The sequence below is a fragment of the Cynocephalus volans genome, chromosome 12, assembly GCF_027409185.1.
Source record: "Cynocephalus volans isolate mCynVol1 chromosome 12, mCynVol1.pri, whole genome shotgun sequence".
Classification (NCBI taxonomy): Eukaryota; Metazoa; Chordata; class Mammalia; order Dermoptera; family Cynocephalidae; genus Cynocephalus; species Cynocephalus volans.
The window spans coordinates 67,687,038-67,702,606 of record NC_084471.1 but is presented as its reverse complement, the minus strand read 5'-3'; the positions used below and the strand labels follow the sequence as shown (position 1 = coordinate 67,702,606).

At 39.1% G+C, this 15,569-nt stretch overlaps 2 pseudogenes; both read right to left on the bottom strand.

The window, feature by feature from the left end:
• Window positions 1–6,249: 6,249 nt before the first annotated feature.
• On the bottom strand, window positions 6,250–10,006 carry LOC134391705 (transcription factor Spi-C-like; annotated as a pseudogene).
• Window positions 10,007–10,009: 3 nt separating this feature from the next.
• LOC134360404 (keratin, type II cytoskeletal 6A-like) lies at window positions 10,010–11,523 on the bottom strand (annotated as a pseudogene).
• Window positions 11,524–15,569: the final 4,046 nt, after the last annotated feature.

Here is a 15,569-nt window from a genome sequence, read left to right as displayed (position 1 = left end):
ATATGCAAATCAATAAATATGATATAGAACATCAGAATTAAGAAAAAAACCCATATGATCATGTCAATAGATGGAGAAAAACTATTTGATGAAATCTAATACCCCTTCATGTTAAAAACACTCAATAAATTAGGTATAGAAAGAATGTACCCCAGCACAATAAAGGTCATGTATGATAAACCCACAGCTAATACCATACTGAATGGACAAAAATTGAAGGCTTTTCCTTTAAGATCTGGAACAAGATAAGGATGCCCACTTTCCCCACTCTTATTCAACATGGTACTGGAAATTTGAACCAGCACAATAGGCAATAGAAACAGATAAAGGGCACCAAATTGGAAAGGAGGAAGTCAAACTATCTCTATTTGCAGATGACATGGTCATACATCTAAAATCCCTAAAGACTCCACCAAAAAATTACTAAAACTAATAAAGGAATCCAATGAAGTGGCAGGATACAAAATCAACACACAAAAATCAATAGCCTTCTTATGCGCCAATAATGAAATAGCTGAAGAAGAAATCAAGAAAGTAATCCCATTCACAATAGCTACCAAAGAGAAAAAAAGGAAAAAAGAAATACCTAGAAGTAAATTAAACCAAGGTGGTGAAAAAACCCCACAACAAAAACTATAAAACATTGTTGAAAGAAATTGGAAAAGGCTCGAATACACAGAAAGATATCCCATGTTCATGGGCTGGAAGAACTAATATCATCAAAATGTCCATATTACTCAAAGCACTCTATAGCTTCAATGCAATCCCTATCAAAATATCAATGACATTCTTCACAGAAATAGAAAAAATGATCTTAAAATTTGTATGGAACCACAAAAGACTCCATATAGCTAAAGCAATATTGAACAAAAAGAACAAAGTTGGAGGCATCATACTACCTGACTTCAAAATATACTACAAAGCTATAGTAACCAAAACAACATGGTACTGGCATAAAAGCAGACAAATAGACCAATGGAACAGAATAGAGACCCCAATAATAAACTTGTGCACTTACAGCCAACTGATTTTTGACAAAGTTACCAAAAATATACACAGGGGAAAGGACAGTCTCTTCAATAAATGGTGCTGGGAAAACTGTATAGTCACATGCAAAAGATTGAAACTAGACCTCTATCTCTCACCATATGCAAAAATAAACTCAAAATGGCTTAAAACCTAAAGTTAAGACCCCAAACCATGAAACTACTAGAAGAAAACATAAGGGAAACACTACAAGAAATGAGAATGAGCAGCATTCTTTTGAAGAAGACTACAAAGACACAGGCAACTAAAGCAGAAATAGACAAATGGGACTACATCAAACTAAAAATCTTCTGCACAGCAAGGGACACAATCAAAAGTGAAGAGACAACCTACAGAATAGGAGAAAGAGTTTGCAAATGACACATAAGACAAGGGGCTAACATGTAGAATATAGGAGGAATTCAAATAATTCAACATCAAGAAAACAAATAACCCAATTTAAAAATGGGCAAAGGCCCTGAACAGCCATTTCTCAAAAGAAGATATGCAAATGGCCAACAAGCCCACAAAAAATGCTCAAAATCACTAATATCAGGGAAATGCAAATTAAAACCACAATGAGATATTGACTCACTCCAGTTAGAATGTCTGTTATCAACAAGACAGGAAATAAATGTTGGCAAGGATGTGGAGAAAAAGGAACTCTTTTACATTATTAGTAGGAATGTAAATTGGTATAGCCTTTGGAAAACAGTATGGAGGTTCCTCAGAGAACTAAAAATAGAACTACCTTATGACCCAGCTATCTCAGTACTAGGTACATACCCAAAGGAAATAAAATCAATATATTGAAAAGACACCTGCACTCCCATGCTCATTGCAACACTCTTCACAATAGCCAAGAGATGGAATCAACCTAAATGTCCATCAATGGATAAATGGATGAAAAAAACTGTGGTATATATATATATAATTGTTGAGGGGTTAGAAATCTTGTATCTCCTTTGTTCTTAGAATAGGATTCTTAGGTAAATGCATGCATGGGGCCAAAGCTTCTGAGAGAGGACTAAAGTCTATAGATAACTTGGCAAAAGCCCATCTAATCAATTCTAATCACTGTTTAGGGATGGGATTGTGTACTTTGACTATTTTAGGTCTCTGGTTCGATTTTGGCCCGAAGGACTATTGACTATTTAACCTACTGATTGTTGTTAAGATATGTTGAGGAAGCTGCTTGATTGTTGTTTAAATATGCTAAGGAAATTGCTGTAGGAAAATATGTGGAAAGGAAAATGTTTGCTAAGGGCAAGCCCTTTGTTGGTGGATCAATTTAGCTTTTACAAATTGCATTCTGTAATGTCACATTGTTAATTTTACTGATGTTACTAATTTCCATTGTTTAAGCTATACTTAGCCAAAATTAACTTCTGTAACACTGCTTTTGTTTTTATGTCCTTCTTTGATGATTGAATCAACTGATTTTTCTTGTGAAACTTCCTCGTCTTGACAATAAAAAGAAAAGGTAATTTTGAATTGAGGCTGCAGTCCCTGGTGGGCTGCAGTCCCTCTAACTTCATTCATGGTGCTTTGAGTAATTCTTCCTTTTTTTTCATCTCCATTACACAGAGGGAAGTGTAACACATAATGGGATATTATTCAACTATAAAAAAATGAAATCCTATCATTTGCAGCGACGTGGATGGAAGTGGAGACCATCATGCCAAGTGAAGTAAGCCAGGCACAGAAAGACAAACACTGCCTGATCTCACTGATATGTGGAATAAGAAAAAAAAAGTAGTTTACATAGAAGTATAGAGTAAAATAATGGTTACCAGAGGCTGGGAAATATGACAGAAAAAAATAAGGTTCTAATTCACAACACAAGAATTCTAAGATACCTTGGGTTACTTAACAACAGCAACAACAAAATGCACAAGAATAACCTTGAAGCATTGAAAACAAACATTGAAGACTTGTTTTGGAAACCAATGTGTAATATAAAGCTCTAGTAATTACAACGGTATGATCAGACAAAGAGAGCAATTTGAACAGAAGAGAAAATGTGTAAATTCAGTGTGGAATAAAAGTGGTATTTCAATGGAGGGAAAAGTAGGATATTTATTCTTATGTAACAGGAAAGTACAAAAATGAAAACAATAATTACCTAAATTCCCACTCCTCAGAATCAACCACTCTTAGTACTTTGATCTATTTGCTTTCATCTGCTTTCCCATGTTAACATATTTTTTTCTTTTTTAAAATCATAAATTGACAATTTTTAATTGTGTAAATTTATGGGTTACAAAGTGATGTTATAATTTATGAATACAATATGTAATAAGTAAATCAAGCTGGTTAACATATTCATCACCTCAAATACTTAATATTTTTTGTGGTGAGAACATTTGAAATTTATTCCCTTAATAATTTTGAAATGTGCAGTACTCTGCTATTAGCAGTGTTCACCGTGCTATGCAACAGAACTCAAAAAAAGAAAAAAACATTCTTCCTGTCTTAACTGAGATTTTGTGCCCTTTGACCATCATCTCCCCATTCTCCTCACCCCCCCACCCTCCGTAACCACTATTTTACTCTTTGCTTCTATCAGTTCTATTGTTTTAGATTCCATATATAAGTGAACATGTGGTATTTGTCTTTCTGTGCCTAACTTATTTCACTTGGCAGAATATTCTCCACTTCCATCTAGGTTGTCACAAATGTCAGAATTTCTTTCTTTTTTAAGGGGCTAAATAGTATTCCATTATATATATATATATATACCACATTTTCTTTGTTCATTTATCTATTGAGGGACACTTATGAGGGTACTTCAAAAAGTTCATAGAAAAATAGAATTAAAAGATAATACAAATCTTTCCATGAACTCTTGAAGACCCCTCACAGGTTGATTCCATTACTTGGCTATTGTGAATAGTGCTGCAATGAACATTGGGGTGCAGATGTCTCTTCAACAAATGGATTTCAAATCTTTTGGCTAAATATCCAGAAGTGGGATTGCTGGGACATATGGTAATTCCATTTTTAGTTTTTTGAGGAACCTCTATACAGTCTTCCATAATGGCTGTACTAATTTACATTCCCACCAACGGTGTACAAGAATTCTCTTTCTCCACATCTTTGCCAACACTTGTTATCTTTCATCTCTTTCACAAAAGCCATTCTGACAGGTATGAAATGATATGTCAATGTGGTTTTAATTTGCACTTCCCTAGTGATTAGTAATGTTGAGAAATTTTTCATGTATCTTTAGCCATTTGTATGCCTTCTTTTGAGAAATGTCTTTATCCCTGAGATTCAAAAATGGTGCAACATATGCAAATCAATAAATGGAATACATCACATTAACAGAATGAAAGACAAAAAAGCACATGATTGCCTCATTAGATGCAGAAAAAGTATTTGACAAAATTCAACATCCTTTCATAATAAAAACTGTCATCAAATTAGTTATAGAAGGAATGTACCTCAACACAATAAAAGCCATTTATGAGAAGCCTACAGCTAACATTATACTCAATGGTGAAAAATCAAAGTCTTTTCTCTAAGATCTGAAACAAGACAAGGATGCCCACTCTTATTACTTCTATTCAACTTAGTATTAGAAGTCCTTGCTAGAGCAATAAGACAAAACGAAAACATAAAAGGCATCCAAATCGAAAAGGAAGAAGTAAAATTGTCACAGTTTGTTGATTACATGATCTTATGTATAGAAAATGCTAAGGCCTCCACCAGAAAACTATTAGAAGTAGTAAATGAATACAGTAAAATTGTAGGATACAAAATCAAAACACAAAAATCGGTAGCAACACCAACAATGAACTATCTGAAAAAGAAATCAAGAGAAGAATTCATAACAGTTACAAAAAGAAAAATACTTAGAAATAAACTTAACAAAGGAGATGAAAGACCTGCACACTGAAAACCGTAAAATGTTGATGAAAGAAATCGAAGACACAAATAAATGAAAAGATATTCATGATCATGGAGTAGGATAATTAATATTGTTAAAATGTCCATAATACCCAAAGTGATCTACAGATTCACTGCATTCTCTACCAAAATCCCAATGTCATTTTTCATAGAAATAGAAAAAAACAATACTAAAATTCATATAGAACCACAAGAAAACCCAAATAGGCAGGGCAATCATGACTAAAAAGAACAAAGCTAGAGTCATCATACCACTTGATCCCAAACCATACTACAAAACTATAGTAATTAGAAGAGTTTGGTATTGGGAAGAAAAACAGACACATTGACCAATGGAACAGAACAGAGAGCCTAGAAATGAACCCACAACTGATTTTCAACAAAGTTGCCAAGAATACACATTGGGGAAAGGACAGTCTCTTAATAAATGGCGATGGGAAAACAGTTTCCATAGGCAGAAGAGTAAAATTGAATCCTTATCTCACACCATATTCAGAAATCAAATCAAAGTGGGTTAAAGACCAAAAGCTCTAAAACTACTAAAAGAAAACACAGGGGAAAAACTACATGACATTGGTCTGGGCAATGATTTTTTTGGATTTGATCCCAAAAGTATAGGCAACAAAAACAAAAACAGACAAATGAGATTACATCAAACTAAAAAGCTTCTGCATAGCAAAGGAAGCAATCAAAAGTGTGCAGAGACAACATATGAATTAGAAGAAAATGTTTGCAAGCCATGCATCCAGCAAGGGGTTAATATGCAAACTATAAAAGGAGCTCAAACAACTCAATAACAAGAAAACAAAAAAGCCAATTAAAAAAATGGGCAAGGGACCTGAATAGACATTTCCACTGGTTTTAAAAGCCATGAATGTAGCTTAGTGAGAATACTGCATTATATATAATCTTGTTTTGTAAACATTTGTTTGTTGTAAGGCCATCAGATATATGTTAATTTTTCACATGAGTATATGACAAGAAAATGTTTAAATCAGCATATAAATCAAATAATCTCTACTGGCATTGTTAATCTAGAAGAAAGTGGTTGCATAGAGAATAGTAAGAGCAAGAACATTTAGTCTATTCTTCCAAATGATGCTTGATCATTTGAAATAATGAAGTTGTTCATTGGTGGAATTTCCCACTAGTTAGTATAGGTTATATGCTATATGATCGAAGATAGCAACAGTTAATTTTGTTTTCTCTTCAGTATTTGCTATAAAAGAAAAATCCTGAAGATTTTTGGGATTTCCAGCGCCAGGAAACGATAAAATGGGAGAGTATATTTAGCAACTAGGGTGACTTAGCTCATGTTTAATCGTAATTTACATTCCAATTATTTAAACTGAGATATTCTTGATTGGGTTGAACATATTATGAGTAGAAATCTTTTTCCCCAAGAAATAGGATGGACAGAGTCTTTGGAGAATGGCCTTACTGAATTGGGAAGTTTGCTTTCTCCAGATTTTGATGATTTCTCCAGTACTTCCATAATTCTTCTGGCCGTTTTCTGATAAATCACAGTCTTCTGATTTCCTTTCTTTTTCCACAAAGTTTGGCAAGTTTTTCTTTATTTTTTGACACAAATTGAAAGATGATTTTGGTTTCATATACCCATTGAATACAAGATGCCGTCTCCGGATTCTACTGGGATTCATGAAGGTCTTCAAACAGTTGGAACTTCTTCCTGCCTTTTCCTCCCTTTTGCTGGAGAACAGCAGGATGTACCAGCTGGTTTTCAGTCATGTTCTGTAGAGATCGATGAATATTCCCTTCAAAATAGAAGTCCGGAGCACTGTTTGTTACGGTTCTCCAATTGTGAACAGGTTTTTCTATAGACAACACCCCATTGCAACTGGAATTTCCTCTGACATGAGGACCATGGTTGATAAAAGCCAAGTAATTTTTGTAATCTGGGGAGAACTGAAGATCTCCAGTTGAGTGTTGCCTCAGTACCTCAAAAGCCTCTTCAAATGTTTGACCCAGCTTGTCTTGTCAATACAAGTCCTGCATCGTTAATGAGCTGTCAAAATGCTGTCCTTCAGAGTTCAATCTAGTGTCCACTTGTACAAGGTGGAAATAACCTTCCCCTTCTCTGAAACACACATCTGCATCACCCATACTAACATCTTTTAATCAATCACAAACATAATAAATAAATACAATGTCCTTTAAAAACAATTCACAACTCAAGTTCCTGCCAAGATGGCCAAACAGCTGTTGTCTCCCTTCCGAAGAACCAATCCTGAGAAATTGTAGAAACATATGGAAGGCATGGACATCAGGAACTACAATGAGGACCACAAGAATTAAGACACCCCCGGAGAGCCTAAGGCTGTTTTGAGCTGATCTGTGTTGGGGTGATGGGTAGCTGTAGCTTGGAGCTAAGGCCTGAAGTGGCAGCAAGGGGTGGTTTGGAGAGTCTTAAGTTTGGGCCTTGCCTGTTGTCTGCCCTTTACAGTGGAAATCAGGAGCTGCAGTCCAACCACCAGTGCCCTTGTCTGTAGTTCAACATGAGGGCAGGTCTGCTTCATAGGTAGGGTTGTCAGATTTTGCAAATAAAAATACAGACAGTACAGCTTAGATTGAATTTCAGATAAATAACAAATAACTTTTTAGTATAAGTATGTACCATGCAATTTTGGGCATATGTTTACACTATAAATTTTTGTTGTTTATTTGAAACAAATTTAACTGGGCATCTGGGCAGATCCATTCATAGGTGACTAGCATAGTAATGCCTACTCTAAGTATCAAGCCAGTTGGCATCTCTTTGGCCTCTTCAGAACTGAGCACTTGTCTGGGCTTCACTTGAGGGTGGTGAGAGAAGCCTGCAGATAACTCGCTGTCCTGGAGCTTTCCACACGGGGAGGGAGAACAGAGACTGTGCCTAGCACACTAGGAAACTTCCCTATCAGCTTTGGGGCTTTGTACAACATGAGATTTCCTAACCTTTGCTTCCATCATGCCCTTGACCTCAAACACTAGGGCTGCAATGATAGAAAGGGAGGGATGTCACTAGTCCCCCAAGGTCTCTCCAGCTCCAAAGCCTCTGCCTAGTGATCTGGTCAGCAGCCACAATGCTAGACCTCAACATGCTTAGTGACCCAGGGGAGAGGGTCTCTGCTGTGCCTTTGAATTAACAAAATATTATCACAGCTGAGATGGTCATTGTTGTTCTTGTGGAAGCTTTCCTTGCTTTGTATTCTTCTGATTACAGGTAAGACTTGGTATAGAATGCCTGATCAGCCAGATTCTAGATAAGCTTGTGTAAACATGGCCTAAACAGTAGATTCTGTTTTTGGCTGAAAGTCAAAATTATAACCCTGACATTGATATCTGGGTAGATTTGAATGAATCTCTAACATATGTTTTTTTGCTTGTCAAAATTTCTATGAAAGTTTACCATTGAAATGGTTTTTTGGCATCCTTATCATCAAAGGAGAAAGTTGCTCAACCAGAACCATCTCCATACTAATGTGAGTGACATCTGTCAACACAAACCATCTTTCAAACTCATCTCTGCTGACAGTACTCCAAAGCAAAATCTCTGGCCAATGCTGTTTTGAGATTTTATCAATTTATTTTATTGCCTGTTTACAGCTTCAGTTATTTTCAGGGTTATGGAGTTATAATAAAGGCAGTCAAATTCACTGTTTTTAGAAGTATAGTCCTATGAATTTTAATCAGCCTTTTCTAAGTTCTTTAGTTGAACCCAAGTATCTTTGGATTGTGTCAAATCCAATTCCAATACATGTAGCACTATATGGCTTTAAATCCATACAGAGATCTAGGGATGATCCTTTACCATACCAATTGGTTTGACTGATAGATTTTAGATGTTGTATCAAAACAACAACTTTGTGGCAAAAGTCTTAATCATAGAGGTGAGTCAAGCATCTGGTCTTTTTACCAACTGTTTCCATTCTGCAGGACCAGTGCAGTGTTTCCCTGGGGATCTGGGGGTGGAGGTGAGGGGTGGAGGGCAGGTGGGGTCTCTGAGGGAGTCTCAGAGATCAGGGTGGGGACCAAGCCACCAAATGATGGGACTGAAAATGAAAAACAAATGAACCTTGATTATCAGACTATGCTGATCCAGCTTCCAGGACCTGGCATCTCTTTCTGTCCTAATGTTTTTAAAGACTCTGTTTTGAGAAAGTTCCCCGAGTGCAGAGGGCTGAATAGTAGCTGGTGATCATCCACCCAGAGAATACTACAGTAGCACGTAATGCTGATTGACAGAGGAGGGTATGAAGTGCGGTGAGTTGTCGGTGGGGTGAGGGATGGTTCCCCAAAGATGAGGAACAGAATCTTGGATGAGAAAGTTTCTGAACCGATACACAATCAACAATACAATCTAACACAAAAATTTGATATTTCAAATCTGCTTTATTCAACAGAAAAAAAGAAAGCAAAGAGAGCAGAAAAACAGTGCAGGGACAGAGCCCTCCTTCCAGCTCTATAATCTCCTACCAATTCTCTGCTTGGATGGGGATGGGGACACAGAGTCTTTCTTCCCTTTCAGCAAACCACTTTAAAGCCCGGACTTAAGCAGTTCACCTTCTTCAGAACCACAAATTCATTCTCCGCTGCTGTGCGCTTGTTGATTTCATCTTCATATCTACAAGAAGAAAGGGGAAGAGATATTTAAGTCAGTGAGTAGTATAAAACAGAAAGGCAGCCTGGGATCTAACACTTTTTATAATTGACATATATCCAATTTAGCTTTTCTGCCACAGAAAGCCTAAAGATGATTTTTGCTGTTGCTAATCTCCTTCCTCCTTCCATAACTTCTTTTGTTCTTAGGCAATGATGTGTGATTTTCATTTCCCTGGACATGTTTTGCTAAGGAGTCAGCCCACAGCTGGACCTGGTCGACCAGTAGTCTTGAAGAATGTGCTTCAGGAAACTGAGCCCATTTCCCTTCTTTCACTCACTTGTTCTTGAAGTCTTCCACCTGGTCCTGCATGCCTCTGAGCTCCAAGTTCAGACAGCCTTTCTTACCAAGCATACTCTCCATCTCCCTCCTGAAGCTCTTGATATAGCCCTCAGTTATAGACTCCATGTTCTACCTCATGGTCTTGGTGCTCTGCTCCTGGAGCAGGGTCCATTTGGTGACCAGGACCTTGTTCTGCTGCTCCAGGAACCGTACCTGGAGAGCAGACTAGACGGTCATTTGCCAGATAATGGCAGAAAGAAACAAGTTGTCTGTGTTATAAGGCCGCCAAGCAGCTCTTAGGTTCCCTATGGTACTGGGCTACTGAGCATGCACAGAGGTTCAGACTGAGAGTTCTGCTCCCCCAAATCTTTTTCCTTTGTGCTCCAGAGTTCCAACTGGAGAAATTCCCTCACGGACCAATGAGATGCTCTCACCTCTAATGTATGGAACCAATCAGTGACTTTCAACATTTCTCCTCCTTCTCTTTGCAAGTATAATCACAAATCTTAGTTAAATATAGTATTTGCCTTACACACTGCAGAAAGTTTATATTTCAGATAGAACTTCAGTTAAAAGGGATGTCTAACTTCCAACTTAGTGCACGTCTCCTCTGAAGTAGTGTGGTCTCATCTTCACTCTCTGTTCCTGTAATATATTAGTATTTTTGTGGATTGCATAAATGTTTCTGAGTAATTTTTTTCTATACCAGTCACACAATATTCATTTCCTTTTTAAAAAAATTTTCTTCTCCCTCTCACCAGAGCCCTAGAGCTGTTTTACAGTGGCATTTTTGGTGGTCTCCCAGACCCTTCTGAGGGAAAAGTCAACCCATTCCTTTCTCTCATTGCCTCGTCTATGCTCCAGGTTTAACAAAATTGAGAGTTCTTGCTAGGCAGGAATGAGGACCATCTAGGAGCTTCCATGGTTCTAAATGATTCCCATCACCTGCTGCCTGTTGTCAACACGGAGCCAAGCTGGCGTCCCTGTGCAGAGCTGGTCCGAGTCCCCTCTCCCTGTTTCCTATGTCTCCCTGGTAGGAAGTTTGCTGTTTCTCCAACTCGGGACTCTGAAATCCCCTGTGGAGGGCTCGGTCTCATGTCTCACCTTGTCGATGAAAGAGGCGAACTTGTTGTTGAGGGTCTTGATCTGCTCCCGCTCCTCAGTCCTCACCCGCTGGATGGTGGGATCGATTTGCAGGTTCAGGGAGTCAGGAGACTCTGGTTGATGGTGACCTCTTGGATGCCTCCCGGGGGGCACGCAGGGAAGCCAGAGCCCCCATATCCACCTCCAAAGCCAGCACCACCACCGAGCCCAAAGCCACTACCAGCTCCACCGCCGAAACCAAATCCACTCCCGGCTCCAGCTCCAAAGCCAAAGCCTCCTCCAACTCTGCTGCCGTATCCACCACTGATGGCACAGCTGCCCCCTCCGATGGAGATCCTCTTGGAGCCCCCCAGGCCATAGAGGCTCCGGCTGCCAAAGCCAGCCCCTCCATATGCTCCCCCGAGGCCTCCACTAGCCCTGGAGCGGGACATGGAGACACTGCTGAAGCCAGAGCGGCAGACCCCGGGGACTCTGGCTGAGCTGGCACTGAAGCCACGGTGGCTAGTGCTGTGGCTCCTCATGGTGGATTTGCTAGACATGGTTCCTGAAGAGAAGAAGGCTGCACAAAGTGGGAGAGGCTGGAGCGTAGAGGAGAGGAGCAGAACTGTGCTATGGGCTTCTCGGCAGCAGTTTATATATGATAGAAACGGGCTGGGCTTAGTCCTGGAAGGTGAGCTTGCAGGTTGGGAAGGGCTGGGCTTTACAAACAGTGAGATCACAGCAGGACTATTAGAAAAGTTATGAAATACTGAAGGGTTTTTTTGTTTCCTTTAGCTAAGGAAAATTCTTCTGCCTTCAGTGTTGACTTGGTCTCAGAACAATAAGACTATTCTCAATCCACTGAAGCTAGGGGTTAGTCCCTGTCTCCAGCAAACGTATCAGAATGTAATGAGTACTGTTCTCTTTCCAGCTAATCTTTTGTACAGGCAGAGATAATGGAGATCACAAGTGATTTGTTGAATTTGCCTTAACAGGGTGATTACCATATTTCCCCAATGATTGCAAATGTTAAATGAGTTGTTTTTCCTTTATGTAAAATTTCAAAGAAGTAGAGAAATAGGACAACATAACAGACCCCTATATAGATAGATATTACTTAGCTTAACAGTTATTATCTCATGGCCAACCTTATTTCTTCCGTACTTCCACCCAGTTTCCTCAGCAACCCTAAATTATTTGAAAGCAAATCTCAGAAATCATCTTTTTTTAGTAAATAATTCAATATTGATGCTTAAATGATGAACACTTTTTAAAATATAACCAAAATACCATTTTTATATCTTAAAAATTTATGTATTCCTTAACATCATGCCTACTCAATCTTCAAATACCCCTATTCGTGTTATTTTTATATTTTGGTTATTTAAATCAGGATCCAAATAAGCACCCTGCCTATGATATTTGAGTGATATATCTTTTAAATAATGTCTTTTAAATCTTTAAAATTATAAAATCTCCTTTCATTTTTTTTCCTTGAAATTTACTTATTAAAGAAACCAGGTTAATTGTCCATTTTAATGTTTCAGTCTTTGGGTTTTTCTAATTGCATATTCATGGTGTCTCATTTAACATGCTACTAAGTCCTTCCCTTTCCTCCACTAGGTAAATTCAGAAGCAAACACTGCGATTTCACTATCAATTTGATATAGAGCTAATTTCATTTGTTTGCAGTTTTTGAGGATGGCTTTCTTGTCCCTTCTGATATTTAAAAAAATATGGAAAGCATTTATGTCATTTCAAAGTAAAATATAAATAAGTTACATTCACATAAGTCTTACTGCCATTCTTGTGTGCTCTCACTATGCTGTTTGTTAGGTCAGCAAGACAAACAGAATAAAAGACTCTGAGCCAAACATTCTCGAACAAGGGAGTTTACTACAGCAAACCTGGAGGGAAAACTGAAAGATCAGTGTTCCACCCACGTACAGACTAGCAGAGGCTTTATAGGGATGGCCTGAGAGGGGGCTGGGCAACTATTCTGAGCACTCAGCATTCCTTAACGGCTTTGTATTTTGTTTGTTTGTTTGTTTGTTTGTTTTGTACAAGATGTTTTTATCAGAGCACACCAGCCTATTCAAGATGTTCTTATTGCAACGCACCAGCCTGAGAGAAAGGGAGAGGGTAGGGGGACAGCGTGAGTTGTACCAGATGTTCTTATGTTAAGCTTACTGTGAGACCTAACACCATTCCCTCCATCCCCCACAGGTAATCATCTTTATTAGTGTTTGGCTGATCCTTGCAGTCCTTATTTTTTAAAAGCATATAAGCAAACATGTATGTATATGTTAGTATTCTTCCTTCTTTCTGACTCAACATTAAGTGTTTTAGTCCGTTTGTGTGGCTATAACAGAATACCTGAGCCTGGGTGATTTATAAACGAAAGAGGTTTATTTGGCTTACGATTCTGGGACAGCTGCATCTGGCATGGGCCTCAGGCTGCTTCTACTCATGGCGGAAAAGTGGCAAGCTGCCAGCGGGTACAAGTAGATCACATGGCAAGAGGAAGCAAGAGAGAGAGAAGGGAGGTGCCAGGGTCTTTTTAAGCAAAGAGCTCTTGCAGGAACTAATAGAGCGAGAACTCACTCATTAATCCCCCTCCCCCAGGGAGAGCATTAATCCATTCATGAGGGATCAGCCCACATGACTCAATTAGTTTCCAACACTGCCACACTGGGGATCAAATTTCCACATGAGTTTTGGAGAAGACAACACATCCAAACTCCATCAGTTAAGCATTTTATAAATGCTCTTCTGGAACTTGCTTTTATCACTTGTGTGTGTGTGTGTGTGTGTGTGTGTGTAATACAGATATAGATCTATGTATGCCTGCATGGTTTTAGGTGTGGCTCAAGATGAAGTCTTCACTCTTGACAGTCTACATTCCAGTGGGGAAAATAGACAATCAACCCGTGAATATATGAAAAACTGTAATCAGTGAGAAGCATGCCTTAACCCCAATCAGCCTGTCCTCTGACAGAGTCAGGTTTGTTGACTCAGTACAAGGAGGAAGACTGCATACAGAGGAACTGTAGGGCATAAAGGGAAAGACAGCTGTTAGGATTTGGGGGAAGAAATGAGTTTACATAAAATTTAAATGAAGCAGTTTTGATAGGCTCAAAGCAAAGCAAGCTATTTGTAAAGGGGTCAACATCAGGTCTAAAATGCAGAGTGAACTCATGGCCCTCTTTCCTTGGAAACAATAAAGTTAAGCTGGCTTTGGATATCCAGAAATTCTTTATCTGAAACTGCACCTGGGTTTGAAATTGAGGCTGCCTTTGTGTCAAAGTGGCTTAGATCCCCTAGGCCATACTGGGGTGTTTCATTTCCTACTGATCTTCTTTCAAACAGTAGATTTTCCAACAATCAATGGTTTTAGAGAACAGAGTTTCTCAGTAAGAGAGCAGCTGTCATTCAAAGAAGAGAGTTTTATGACATTTTGCTGCTTGTGACTTATCCTTGGGAATATAAAGTTTTCTTTTAACATAACATAACATAGTTTTCTTTTTTTCTGGCTTTGTCTGTTATTCCATGTTAAATGGCAGGGCATATTTTCACAATCTAAGCCTTTTTTTTTTGACTTTTCAAAGTAATATGAAGAAAAATAAATTAGGCAAAGACAACGGAGAATTAGGAAAAGGGAAGAAGGAAATCTTCATGAACATCCAGATAAACTGTAATATGGCAGCTTTAAAAACAGAAGCAGGAAAATAAGGTCCTCTATTACAATAACTGATGGAAAAGAGTTTCTTAAGTGAGAGGACAGATATCAGATGATGGTGGCCTTAAAGAAGAGGCTGCTGAAAGAGCATGAGGACATTGGGGACAATAAGTGTGTAGGGGGAGAGGGATCATCTGCATGGATACACCTCAAAGACCTAAAAGAGGGTGTTTTTTCTGCCTTACCCCTACTTTCTAATGCCAAAGGAGCTAGGTAGCTAGATAAAGTAACGATTCTTGGATCTTAGACTCTCAACAGCTTTCAGTGAAAGAGCAGCGTGAACCTCAGTCAGAGTTCAGCAGGTGTTTGGTTTGGAGAAGATGGAGTGTGGCACTTGGGAGAGGAGAACTCCTGTTTCCTCATCACCAGGTAGAATCCACATCAGTCAGGGTCACAAGAGCAAGCAGAATGCTCTCCGATGAAGACTAATTAAGGGATTGCCACTGGAAGCCCCCTGGTCTCCCCTGCCAGAATGAGGGGGGTGCCACAGGCCTCAGTCATGCCCCCCCTTCCTCCTCTTCCCACTCTATTTCCCTCCTTCTCTCCACCAACTGCTCTGCAACAACATCTTAGAATGAGGCATGGATCCAGGGAAGCCGAACCCAGCCACAAGTAGGCAACCTGCAGCCACTGCCCTGGGGGCCTGCCGGGATCCTGAGGTATGAAGCTCGGGGAAGCCAAATCGAGCCACAGCCAAGTAAACAGCACACCAAAAACACCATTTCCACACGGGTAACCCACCACCATAGCTACCACAATTGCCATGGCTGCAGCAAAAGTGACTAATCTCCATAGCAGCAGTCACAGCCACTGTGCAGATGGCAGGCCAGACTCTCAAACTGCATTGACACAAGGAGAGGCACCAGC